The sequence below is a fragment of the Carcharhinus amblyrhynchos genome, chromosome 2 (genome assembly GCF_965287045.1).
Source record: "Carcharhinus amblyrhynchos chromosome 2, sCarAmb.v2.hapA, whole genome shotgun sequence".
NCBI lineage: Eukaryota > Metazoa > Chordata > Chondrichthyes > Carcharhiniformes > Carcharhinidae > Carcharhinus > Carcharhinus amblyrhynchos.
In genome coordinates this window covers 60,542,163-60,556,461 of record NC_137325.1, presented here as the reverse complement: position 1 = coordinate 60,556,461, position 14,299 = coordinate 60,542,163, and the positions used below count along the sequence as shown (strand labels likewise).

At 40.0% G+C, this 14,299-nt stretch overlaps 1 protein-coding gene across 4 annotated transcripts in view; it reads right to left on the bottom strand.

Annotated features, from left to right (window-relative positions):
- LOC145354872 (thyroid hormone receptor beta) overlaps nt 1-14,299 on the bottom strand; it is a 194,740-nt gene that overhangs the window by 93,173 nt on the left and 87,268 nt on the right. The gene's annotated exons all lie outside the window — the stretch shown is intronic.

The following is a 14,299-nucleotide window of genomic DNA, read 5'->3' as shown; positions in this document are numbered from 1 at the left end:
CCACTGTGCTACCGTGCCGCCCTTTGTATATTAAGACAGGTAAAATGGTTTCAGTTTCATTTAGGTTGTTTGTGAGTCATGGTGCCTGGGCGTCTGGATAGACTCGAGTAAAAGGGCAGGTCTTTGGGGTTTGTTAATGTAAAATACATTGTTATTGAGGTTTTACAATGCCTGAAGCTAAAGGGAGGGTTAAACAGTTTAGAAGTTTAATGCTTGCAGGGAGAAAAACACCAAGTAGAGAAAAAAATACCATTGCCTAATGACAGTGGTTAAGTACACAATCTCTAAACTGTCTGTGCTTTATATGCTCTGTCTGAGGCCAGAACTCTCCATTCACCTGACGAAGAGGGAAACCTCGCAAGCTTGTGAGTCTATTATCAAATAAATCGGTTGGACTAAAACCTGGTGTTGTCAGACTTTTTACTGTAAGTACACAAGCACAGAAAAGGCAGAGGAGTTCAGCATGCGTCAGAAAGAGGGGACAGGAATTTTAAGCTCTCTGATAAGACTACAAAGTTTTTGGGGACGGTAATTGATGGAATGGTCAATTACAAATCTCAGTGAACTGATCAGTTTAACAAAAGTGCTATTGGAAGACGGAATTTAGAGAACTCATTCATTTGCTCTGTAGTTGAAAAAACAGTGAGCTTGAAGTGCGGTTTGGGTGTCTGGGGAGAGATGCAAGTTAGGTAAAAAGCGTTGAAAGTTCAGGAATTCACAGAAAGAAAAAGATTTGCAACTATGATGTTCCCAAGTGAGATGCCTTTATGTCAATCTAGTGAGAATTCTTCATTGGTTTGTGTGTCTGTAAATATATTGCTGGGGTAAAGAAATGATGAGAATTTGAACTGTCTTGTGTTTGCACTGAGATCTTTCCAAACATTTTGTCTGGTGTAATACAGTTCATTTTTCCTATTTTAATAAGTATTTTGTTCTTTGTGGTAAAAGTTCACCAGCAGACTGCTGTGAGCTTGTTCAGTAACTTCCCTCTGCGGTTTCTAAAAACCAGTTAAGGTCTATCAAGCCAGGTTTTATTGTGGAATCTGACTTGTCCTATACTATCAACTGGGATCATAACACTTTATAATTACCCTTAGGTTTGTAACAATCATGATCTTATTAAATGGCACAGTAAGCTGGATGGATGGAACGGTCTACTTCTGCTCCTATTTATAATTATGAATGATCCAAGTTTCTCACCCTGAAACGAAATGCAAAACTAGCATATTATGATCACTCTTGTCTAGAGGATCCTTTATTTATTAATTAATTAAATCATGAATTAATCGTGTCTCATACACACATCAGGTTTAAAATATAAGAACATAAGAAATAGGAGCAGGAGTAGGCCATCTAGCCCTTCGAGCCTGCCCCGCCATTCAATAAGATCATGGCTGATCTGTTGTGGCTCAGTTCCACTTTCCCGCCCTCTCCCCATAACCCTTAATCCCCTCTCTTATCAAGAACCCATCAACCCGCTTCTTAAAAATATTTAGCGAGGCAGCCTCCACCACTTCAACGGGCAGAGAATTCCAGAGATTCACCACCCTTTGAGTGAAGAAGTTCCTCCTCAACTCCGTTCTAAACCGCCTCCCCTTTATCTTGAGGCTGTGCCCGCTAGTCCTACTGTCTTTTTTGAGCGGGAAGAGTCTCTCCACCTCTATCCTATCCATCCCATTCATCGTCTTATACGTCTCAATGAGATCTCCCCTCATTCTTCTAAACTCTAACGAGTACAAGCCTAGTTTATTGGTTTCAGAATAGTAGAGTAGCAGAGATTCAGATATAGCAAATTGACAGATAGATGTCCAGGCCCCCAGTGCTGACATCAAGCCTGCGGGACACCATCGACCCCAGCTACTGAATTGTAGCTACTCACCGACTGGCGACAGAAAGAGAACAACATTCCGTATTGCAGACAGAGAGGTAGATCAATAAGAGTAATGTATTAATCCGCCTCATTATTGTGCAGGTTTTACCTCCAGCTAAGTGTTTCACTTTTGATGCATGAAGAACTGGTTCAAAAAGGAACCAGTACCTTTAAAATCCAATATCCAGGCATCTAGCTGGAAACAATTTATCAATCTTGCTACTTCCTTCAACACCAACAAATGTACATTCCTACATGATATAGTTTTCCAAAGCACTATGATATAAATTTATATTTTTATAATCACATTTTATTTTGTCACAAGTGGTTAATCTTTCACATGCAAGAATTTTTTTTTGCTTTAGGTATGAAATGCACGCTGTAATTCGGTTTTGAGGTTAGTCACCAAATTGCACAGAGACGTTTTCAGATGCACATTTCACTTTCAATATTCTTTAAACAATAATTAGATGCTTCAGATAAAGGACCTTTTCTTTCAGTCGGCGGCTTAAGGGATTAACAGAGTGACATGCAGATTTTTAACAATAGTTACTGTTATCAGAGCAATGTTTTTACTTCAATACAACATTAATATAGTTTATAATCCTACTAGAACACATCAATGCAAAAGCACAGAATTATAACAGATGAATAAAAAACTGGCTTGAATATATAATAGTATTGTATTTGTTTTCAATAAAGTAAACATTTACAGGCCTTTTGATACAGTAACCATTCAAGAACAACACTAACGTGAAGTTTTTTCAATATTTTTGAAAGTCATAGAGTCATATTTACTTTATTGAAAACAAACACAACACTATTATATATTCATTTGTTTAAGCCAGTTTTTTAAAATTCAATTACAGTAACCATTCAAGAGAGATGCTAATGTGAAGTCTTATCAATATTTTTGAAAGATTATATTCTATACTCCTGTAATTGACATATTCAGTTTGAAAGAGACCAGAAATACAAGGAACGAAAAACAATGCAATTCCATTCCAGTGAGAAAAGACTTTAAAGAAAAAAACATATAAATACAAGAATAAAATTAATACTTATTTTCCCAATGACTGGTGCAGTTATTTTGTGCAGAATATATGCACCTTGGCATTTAAAGGGCCTTCAAATACTTTCAAATGGCGAGAAAGAAATAATCATTAAAAATATGCTACTCTCCTTAATCTCTCTCTCACACACACACACCCTTGTTTCTCCCTGTATAAATTACGCTTTTAAACTTTGTGTTTTTGCTATATCATTTACCACGTGAAAGCTCATTTTAGCAGGAAGGGTATATAATTTCAAAGATACTTTCTCCTTTCCCCTTGTGAAATCAAACCAACAGCAACAGCGATACGCAAGTAGTAACAAGAAAACATATCTTACATTACATGCCAAATACTTCATGTTTCTTACCTTAAATTGCCTTACAATATATTTAAACTATATAAATATGAACATTATGGGATGTCACTGAATAAAAAATAAACATTGGACAAGAAAAGGATGTTTGCAGTCCTGGTGCTTGATTGATACATTTGCACATCATGCATTCAGTGTATGGGCTCATGTTAATGGACTCATATTTTGCAGCTGTAAGAGTCCCAAAGCTGTCAGCATTTGCTGCCACCTTTGATGTTACACTTGCAGAGTTAAAAGCAGAGAACTCGAAGGCATTGTTAGTGATTTACTGCTTCCCCGCATAAAACCTGTTAAAGGTTCGGCAGATGACAATCTTTAGAAATGACTGAACCACGAGAACTTACCTTTTTATGGTGTAATATTGCAAAAAAAATTAACACTTTGAGGTGCAACTGGGATATATTTTTAAATAGCATACCAAGTCTTAAGAACTACTTAACAATCTCTTGGTCCCCAGAAAGGTAATTTTATTTTTGCGTAATATCAAATTACCCATTATATTAAAGATGCCATTGTTTAATTTAATACTTTTTACATTTATGATATTTTCAGCTTCCAATGTATATGTCTGAATCTTTATTTAGCTTTTTGTAAAATTTATAAAAAATGCAGGATAATCATACATTTTTATGCTCATGTCAGGAAGCCACTCATGATTGCGGAGGAGGGAGGGATTCAGATTCTTGTCACATTGGGACCAGTGCTGCAGCAGGAGCCCCAGGGATGGATTACACCAGAACAGAAAGGGACCAGTGTCCTCAAGGGAAGGTTCACTCGTGTGGTTGGGGAGTATTTCAAATGAACTATCACGAGAGATAGGCACCAATATCATCAGCATATAGAAGTAGAAAAGAGTAATAAAAATGCATAAAGGAATGAGATGTTGGATGGTAGTAGAGAAGCAAGTAGTAACATATTAGATGGCATTGTCAGGAATAGAAAGATCAGTTTCAAATGCACATATTCACCATGCCTTGTGCGTTTGCATAAGAGTTCTGAGCTACAAGCATAAATAGCCGTGTGGGAAAAAAATGTCATGACAATAATGGGAAAGTGGCAAAAGCAAAAATGGTAAGGACTTGGTGCAAGATATTCAAGGACACAAAGTATTTTGAAAAGATAGGGAATGGAAAAAAGAGGGGTGGGATCATAATACTTATATGGGAAGACATTGTAAAGTTGAAAGGACAGCAAAGACAGGATCTATTTGGAGTTGAGGAGCAAAAAACAAAGAATGATCATGCTACTGGGTACATATTTTATGCATCTATAATGTTGATATTTTTAATGCATCTAATATATTTACGGATGACATATTGTAGATTATATACACTAAGAGGATAATCAATGACAAACTTTGTAGGGTATCATGCAGATGGGCAACCTTTCTAGCCATAGTTGCCGATTGAGTTATCTAAACCAGAAGATACAGTATCGGCTAGGCTTATTCTTCATTTCACCTTGAAAGTGCTACCTTCCATCGGTATGTAGCGTTGTATCTCAAGAGTGCAACACTGTTGGTGCTGCCTTTTGATTGAGCCATTAAAATGATGCCTAAACTGACTGCTCAGGTTGACAAAAGGATTCTGTGGCATTAATCAAGACGCAGAGAGTTCTCTCACTGTCCTGGTCAAAATTTCTCTCTCAATTAACACCACCAAATCAAATTAACTCGTTACATATCTTATTTGTGGGAACAAACTGGCTGCTGTGTTTGCTTCCAGAACAGTAACAGCCTGACAAAACGTAAAGTTAACTTATTAGTCACAAGTAGGCTTAAGTTAACACTGCAATGAAGTTACTGTGAAAAATCTGCTAATTGCTATATTCAGCAACTGTTAAGAGGCAGAATTTAGCATGGCCCAATCCACCTAACCAGAGCATCTTAAGAGTGTGGGAAGGAACTGGAGCACCTGGAGGAACCAACGCAGACATAGGGAGAACATGCAGACTCTGTACAGACAGTGACCCAAACCGGGAATCGAGCCCCAGTCCCTGGCGCTGTGAGGCAGCAGTGCTAACCACCGTGCCACCAATTCAGTGCTTTTGTATATCCTGGCGACATGAAAGCTGCTTGTTCTTTCGTTTGGATGGATTATGCTAGAGATTTAAAATTCCATTTTTAATTTATATCTCTATTTGTTGGGTTGCATTAATGCCCTGAGTATGTTAATTCACTTGCTAAACTTTCAACATAGTACTTTGTTCCTCTCAATTTTTTTTTGGCTTCAACATTCCTTTTAGGATTATTGTTGCAGTTGATGTGAATTGCTACAGTTGATGTGAAAGAAAACTGAGTTTTAAAGACTAACATTGCCTGATAATTTTGAAAATATTGCTTCCATGCTAACGTAGCAGGGTTACTTACCTGTAACATGTTGCTTTGCAAGTCAGTTTGCACTGACTAGACTGTATGGCTGGGCCAAGTATTCTCGGCTGGTCTTTAGCATTTATTTTTATGTTGTATAACTTCATTTGTCTCTGCAGTTTTTCTCCAGTTTATTTTGACCCTTCCACCTTTTGCTAGCTTTGCACTGCATAATGGATTCTCCTCAGAATCACCTCCCTACGAGCTGCCAATTGGTACCTTGTTTACTATTGCATTACATGTAGCAGAAAGTGCAGCTGCTGCCTAACATTATCCAGTTTCTCCTTCAGTGTGTAGCTACTACTGCTGAAAGCGAGCTATTAACATTGCCAGACAATGTCCTTACAATGCATAGCCTACTTAAAATAGGGCACTTTTCTATTCAAGCCATGGGCAATTCCATGAATTCACAGGACATCTTGCTCTATTCACGTACACATGCTGCTCGTTAGCAGCACATTATGCCAAACTGAGGCAGCTAAATCTTCTGCAACACAAGGAATTTCAATGCTTTGGGAATGATAACTTCTGATGCAAGCATCATGACAAAATAGGAATAAAGGGCCATACCTCTTGGCTCCCCAGGGTCCACATTTCAGGAGTCCCCGAATGATGCACCGGGGAATCCCTCTTGGAAGTTCCCATGTAAAGGTTTACCCGGCAATTGTCCAGAAGTGCTAATTTCCCCTGGACAATTGCGCTGCACTGGGAACTATCCAGCAAAGCGACTTGTCACTAACTTCAGATGGTTCTGTCAGGTTTACCATCATATTTAAATTAGAAGGAAAAAAAGCACTTCTAACTTCAAAGCAACTACATGAATACCTGGACTGAGTCCTGCATGCAATATCACCCATGTCCCCAACACCTCAGCCTGACACTTCTCACCCTGATCCAACTTGATGCACACCCACCAATGTCTGAACTCCCACTCCCATGTTCCATTCACTTCTGTTACAACACAGAGATTAATCTCTTTTGCCTCACATCGTAATCTGGTAAAAATATTAACTTTTAGAGATTCATTAACATAAAGCCTGACATTAAGTGGATAATTATCAAGGTATTTTGTTTAAATAGCTAGGATCTTTAACTAAACAAGTAACATATTAATTAAGATATGGTTCAACTGAAATGCTGTTCAAATAGTACATTCATTATTAAAACAGCAGTAACAGAATTTTAGTCACTCTCAAAGAAATTATACAACTAGGCCTGATGCAATTCAGAAGTTTTTGGAGTTATCTGCTGTCTGTAAGGTCTTTCTGACTCGATATCCATCTGTTAGATAGCTGGATCTTAAGAGGTATTTAAACTGGCAGGGTGAAGAGCTGCTCTAAAAATGAATGTGGGCTTTTTGACTGGCTGCCCTGGCCTCTGGAGATGTTGTCACAAGATGTTCTCTACAGATGGCTTTTGCTCTGGCCTTTTATACCTGCCATAATCTTACAATTTTCTTACACCATGGTTGGTTTGATGCTGACAATAACAGCAAATTCAAATCTGATAGCTAGCTGAGAGTTTTCCTTGAACTCATAGGCTAACAAAAACCTGCAGAGCCTCTTACCAAGTCAACCCTGATGCTTGGTCCTTTTGAAATAAATGTTGCAACCTGAAGTCTGTGTGTGCTCTGCATTTTAGCACACAACTCAAAAATAGCTTTTAAAGGGACCACACACTGTTTTCTTCCCTTCTAACTTTTTTTTTACAATTTGCAAACTCAACTTCACAACATTTATCTTTGAAACCTACCTTCTCCCTTTCAATGGTCCCTTTAAACTCAACTGCATTATGGTAGCTAGTACCATAAAATTCTTTGCTGCACTCCATTTGCAGCTGACTGCTGAAGCCCCAGAGCTGCTTCACTGTCTTGGTCTCACCTGGCCTGAGTGAGGAAGGTTTGGCGAGACAGGGGCTTGGAATTCCAGATGAACTAAGTTGTTATGGAGTGGCAATCTGCTGATTATTGCCACTCTGGGGAAGTTATGGACAAAAGTTAATTCTTTTTGCTTATTATTAAATCAGGGAAAATGTCAATGTACCAGAGTTGGAATAATTACACATATATAAATAATGGACAAAATACAAGTAATTACTTTTACAGAAACAATTGTTTTGATTGATAACATATGGAAATAATATTCTCTGTAAAGGACAAAGATTATTCTGTCATAAACCTGGACAAATACATTATAATGCACTGTATATCAGCTCACAAGCAAAACATAGATCCTATTTCATACCAATCTTATAAAAAATGCAATAAGTCTTAGAATGGTGTCACAAGGTTAAAGAATTTAAATATAGGCAATTAATAAGAACATAAGAACATAATAAATAGGAGCAGGAGTAGGCTATCCAGCCCTTCAAGCCTGCCCTGCCATTCAATAAGGTCATGGCTGATCTGAAGTGAATCAGTTCCACTTTCCCGCTTTCTCCCCATAACCCTTAATTCCCTTGTCTATCAGAATTCTATCTACTCGTGACTTAAATATATTCAACGAGGTAGCCTCCACCACTTCAATGGGTAGAGAATTCCAGAGATTCACCACCCTTTGAGTGGAGAAGTTCCTCCTCAACTCTGTTCTAAAGTGCCCCCCATGCCCCTTATTTTGAGGCTGTGCCCTCTAGTTCTGTTTTCCTTTCTAAGTGGGAAGAATCTCTCTACCTCTACCCTATCTAGCCCCTTCATTATCTTATATGTCTCAATAAGATCCTCCCTCAGCCTTCTAAACTCTAACGAGTACAGGCCCAATCTATTCAATCTCTCCTCATAAGCTAACCCCCTCATCTCCGGTATCAGCCTGGTGAACCTTCTCTATACTCCCTCCAAGGCCAATATATCCTTACACAAATAAGGGGACCAAAACTGCACACAGTACTCCAGTTGCAGCCTCACCAGTGCCCTGTACAGTTGCAGCAAGACCTCCTTGCTTTTATATTCTATCCCCCTCGCTATGAAGGCCAACATTCCATTTGCCTTCTTGATCACCTGCTGCACCTGCAGACTGAGTTTTTGCGGTTCGTGCACAAGGGTTGGCTAAATGGACTTTGTGGAAAATAATAGAGTGGCAGACACTTAAAGAGGTGTATCATGTTTCATGAGGAAGAAGGATTCCACCAGGAAGATGCATCATCCGGGGCTTATTAAGGAAATTAAGGGCAATATCAAATTGAAAGAAAAGGCACATAATGCTGAAAAGTTCCATCTAGACACATTTCCTGCATGTTACCTCTCATATGCTGTGTACCTGAGGAAGATGAGAAATGAAGTACTTTAAAGGGGCACATGCCAGAGCCTCAGAGAAGCTGGAGTCAAAGAGGAGGATGGACTTGCAGAAAGAGAGAGATAAAAGCCAAGTGAGTGTCCCCAAATCGGTGAAGGGAGAAAGTTGATCAGTGAAAGGGATGTTTTAAGCTGGACAAAGGCTCAGGTTTCACAGTAACTTCATCGCAGTATTAATGTAACATTTGTGACATTAACACATAAATTTTAAACTTCAGGTGGTGATGACAGAATTGCAAAGCACATTTCAAAAAGAAAATTTTTTATCTGAATAAATGCCACAGCATACAAATGTTAGAAACATTGCCCTGAATTTTTGTACAGGTGCCTCTCCACCTTTACGAAAAAGGTTGCAGAAACCTAAATCCAGGAGCCCTACCCTCAGACAAGGTACTATCTTTTATATGTGCAGACTGGAGTGGGCTATAATGCATACACCTGTGGTTCATGAATGCAGCTACACATGTTAAAGGACAACTGCCTCAGGATGATCTAATTTTCACTGTTGTCAAAAACAAAAACTTGTATGCAGGACCAATGGGATGCAGGAGTACAATATCAAGGGTAGGAGTCTTAGCAGTGTAGAGGAGCAGAAGGATCTTGGGGTCCGGGTCCATAGGACTCTTAAATCGGCCTTGCAGGTGGAGGATGTGATCAAGAAGGCGTATGGTGTACTGGCCTTCATTAATCGAGGGATTGAGTTTAGGAGTCAGGAGGTAATGCTGCAACTTTATAAGATCCTTGTCAGACCCCACTTGGAGTACTGTGTGCAGTTCTGGTCACCTCACTACAGGAAGGATGCAGAAGCTATTGAGAGGGTGCAGAGGAGATTTACAAGGATGTTGCGTGGATTGGGAGGCATGCCTTATGAAGATAGGTTTGAGGGAGCTAGGGCTCTTCTCCCTGGAGAGATGAAGGTTGAGAGGCGACCTGATAGAGGTTTATAAAATGTTGAGAGGAATAGATAGGGTGGATTCTCTGAGGCTATTTCCTAGGGCTGAAATGATCGCTACGAGAGGACACAGGTTTAAGGTGCTGGGGAGCAAGTACAGAGGAGATGTTAGGGGTAAGTTTTTCACTCAGAGGGTGGTGAGTGAGTGGAATCGGCTGCTGTCGGTGGTGGTAGAGGTGAACTCGCTGGTGCCTTCTAAAAGACTTCTGGATGAGTACATGGGATCCAATGGGATTGGGAGTTACAGATAGTTCTATGGCTTGGTAGATATAGATGTGATCGGCGCAACTTGTGGGCCGAAGGGCCTGTTTGTGCTGTAGTGTTCTGTGTTCTATGTTTAGATCTGGTTGGAGAGTTCTTTGCAGAGTCAAGGTTTTGAAGACAAAGGGATCTTTCCTAAGAGAAAAGGAGGGCAGCACAATGGCACAGTGGTTATCATTGCTGCCTCACATCATTACGGATCTGGGTTCAATTCCCACCTTGGGTGACTGTTTATGTGGAGTTTGCATGTTCTCCCTGCGTCTGCTTGGGTTTCCTCCCAGACAATCCAAAGATGTGTAGGTTAGGGGGATTAGCACGTTAAATATGCAGAGTTACTGGACAAGGCCTGAGAGTGATACTCTTCTGGAGTAAAGCTGCAAACTTTATGGGCCGAATGGCCTCCTTCTGCATTGTAGGGATTCTATGATAATCTACCTTTCTATTCCCAGGACACATTTGGAGAAGATCAGGCACCCTTTGGGAGAAGTAGGAGAAGACACAAACCTGTGTGTTGTAATGTAAACAAAGCCTAGTTTTAAGTGGATGGGATACCAGGGGACTCTACTGTATGTGGTTGCGAAAGGAGGGAAGCTCATAGGCACCAGTCTGAAGAAATGTGAACACACATACGAAATGGTTGTGTGTCCATATCTGGTGTATGAAAATGAACATGCCCTTTGTGGATTCAGGACAACCACTGACCTAAATTGTACATTGGAAATTTGAAATTTGGAAAGGGACATCACCAGGGCAGCTTACAGGGGAGAGGGAGAATATTGTATTACAATCTCCTTAGAAAATTACCAGTATGGGGTAGCCATTCGTAACATCTACAACACTACCTTTTGCATTAAACCACAGATTCCTGCTAGGATAGGATTAATTGAGATGATAGACATACACAGAAGAGAGAAAACACTAATAAATGTAGCGAGAAATTGAGACGAATCTTGGGAGACTACTTTGAAAACTTTGATACTGGGGTAACACTTCTCCCCGAGAAATTTCAACAAATTCGGACACAATTGATCACAGCACACAAGATCTTTGTCAAAGTGGTGCAACAAACAGGGGAAACAGAAAAGAACATTAGTGAAATTAGAGTCACTACAAGGTGGGAGGACCTCTGGGTTCAAATTTCCAAATTCATCCATGGGTCCGCATTTTGTCACACCTGGCCATAATAGGAATCCCTACTTATGGCAGTGTACCTACCGATCGTCACATTTAAATTTGCTCAATGGAAGAAGGAATTTCTGTAAAACTTGGATTTGGCAAGGGTCATCCGACATTGGGAGAGGCTCTACAATCAAGAGCCTTGATACTCTCCCATCTATATTTAATATGTACTGTCACTTGTCATTTTGTACTGTTTATTGCTTTGTTTTGAATATATCCAATTGATTTTTTAAAAAATTATTTTACTTCATTTAAATTTGTTGGTACTATTGTGGGTTAGGGATGATACTATCAACCCAAGATTTGGGGTACTTGCCTGCTGAGGTGGTTTGGTGAGAACTGTGTGATCTGGTTCGCTGATGCTCACTGGATCAAGAGGAGGGAATGTAATATGAACAGGGCCTAGTTTTAAGGCTGATAAAATTGGATATCCTAAATTAAAGAATTGGACATCTTAAAATCAAACACAGTCAAACCTCGGGCAGGCCAATTGTTCAATACACAAACATGTCTGGGTCTGACTTATCAATCACCCATCAACAGCTGTTGCACCCTAGTGATACTTAGCAGGAGATCATTGCACCACATTGAAATGCACCAACCTATTGTTCGAAGCCTAGATTGGGTCAGACTTTCTGTCACCAAGAATTCCTGCAGTTGGCTTAATCTGATAACAGGTTACATGTAAGCAACAACATGGAGATGGACACCTAGGGGCAGATCCTGATGTCCTGTCAGGCAGACATCCAGAAACCCACTGAATATTGGAACCGCCTCCTGGGACCTCATTGGCTGGAAGCCAGAGAAGTTTTTGGAAAGGCAAGCAGGCAGGGGATAGAGGGACACATTTTCAGATACCAGCAGCGAAGACTCGGTGAAGGGGGTGAACTTGACTATCTGGAAGGCTGACCAGACAAGGAAGGAAGGAAGAAGTTGCCATCGAGATTCACTTTTGTGTCAATGGACCAGAGGGACTCAGAGAATCGAGCCTGCAGTTTTAACCAAACCATCTTTGTGGGTAGTATACTTGAATCTGGGGTATCCTCTTATTTTATGTGGGCAATTTAAGGGTTAATAGTGTTATTATTAATAAACTTGTTGAACCTTTACTTGTGTTTGTCCTTTGTCCATCTTGCAAATAAGGGCACCGGGGTAAAACAGAGTAAGCAAACTGGTTAAAAGTATCTGAAAATTAACAGGTACAGCAGAGTAAAAACTGCTTAATTTCACTGGAACATTTAACTGGAACTGTCAAGCCAATTTCTGCACTTTACAGATATGAAAAAAAAACTAATTGCAGTGTTAAAAATAAATCAGTGTTTCCCATTTCACTTTATATGTTGCCATTCTGAGGGTCAGCATTCTGGGATTAGTGCTATATTACTTATTCCACAACCTTTGATTATCACAGTGTGGTATCATTTCACAATTTGATTGACAGCTGTAACTGGTGTAGGAAGTGGGTCTATAAAATCCAGCGCTTGTTTTTCTGAGGGATTAAATTAAGTGTAATGAATTTTTTTTAAAATCTTCAATCGACATTTAAGAATTTTATTTTATCTCATCTCAGCATAGATCCCAAGCTCTGTCCATGGTGGATACCGGACGAGTTCATAAATTGTAAAATCTCCACAGTGCAGGAGAAGGACATTCTGTCCATCGAGCCTGCACAGACAACAATCCCACCCAGGCCCTATCCCCATAACCCCACGTATGTAGCCTGCTAATCTCCCTGACTCTAAGAGGCAATTGAGAATGGCCAATCCACCTAATCTGCACATTTTTGGACTATGGGAGAAAACCAGTGCACCCATAGGAAACCCACACTGACACAGGCAGAATGTGCAAACTCCACACAGACAGTGCCTTGAGGCTAGAACTGAACCCGAGTTCTTGGTGCAATGAGGCAGCAGTGCTAGCTACAATGTCACCCTAGCTGCTGCCCCAGAGTGTAAGGGCAAAGGGTGGTGGGCAGGGTAAAGCAGGTTGGACTGGCATGGAAGGTATGAGGGGATTTGGGAGGTTTGTAAGAGCATGAGGTTTCATGGAATCTAAGAGCGGGTGTGTGGGTTTGGAATTTTTGGGACATGGGAAATGTGTGGGGAGGGTTAGGGAAGAGAGTGGGAGGACTGCTTTATATTTTATTCTCCTTTTTAAAACCTTGGACAGTGCTGGTATACAGAAGCAGACCTTCCGCCTACTACATCTCCACAGTCATTCCAGGGTCACCTGCATTGACTCCTGTTTTCACGCCTCTCCTTAGGGCATATTCTTCGGTTAAGTTTGTAAAGCTGGGAATTGTCCTGATTCTGTATTCGTGACCTGGGAGTTAATCTTAAGGCCATTTTGTGTTATATGGAATAGCTATTATAAAATTGGACATCCTGTAACTCAATGAGCAATGCCACTGAAGCTTTACCCATTCCAATTGATGTTCCATTAATTAGCTTCCCTACATGAAGATTTTGCTAATCTAAAATTGGTGATAATAACCCATCGGTCCGAGTGTAAAAAAGGCTGCTGATTTGTAATTTCTCATTGTATGCCAGCACCCAAGTTCAGCTCCAAGTTCTCACTGGTACAAGGGTTACTTCAGGTTTACCTGGCAGTTTCTGCTTCATCATCATTATTATCGTGGCAACAATCTAACAAATCTAATTTCAGTGACAACTGTCGAAGTGATCCACAGGGCTTGTCACTAATGTAAAAACCTTAACTTGTTTGCTGTGGGCATGTTATTTCTTTGAGAGATAACCACATTTTATTTCTGCCATGCATTCAACTAGTTTCGCAGAACCAAAATGCTCCAACAGCGTTCTTTGTAGACTTGTACTACAGCATACATTATACAATTCAATCTCTTTGGATTTAAATGACCACAGCAAGAGTTTCCTCTACGCTCTAACTGTGTCAGAGGAGGATATCTCAAATTATAAAACTCAGTGGACATTAATG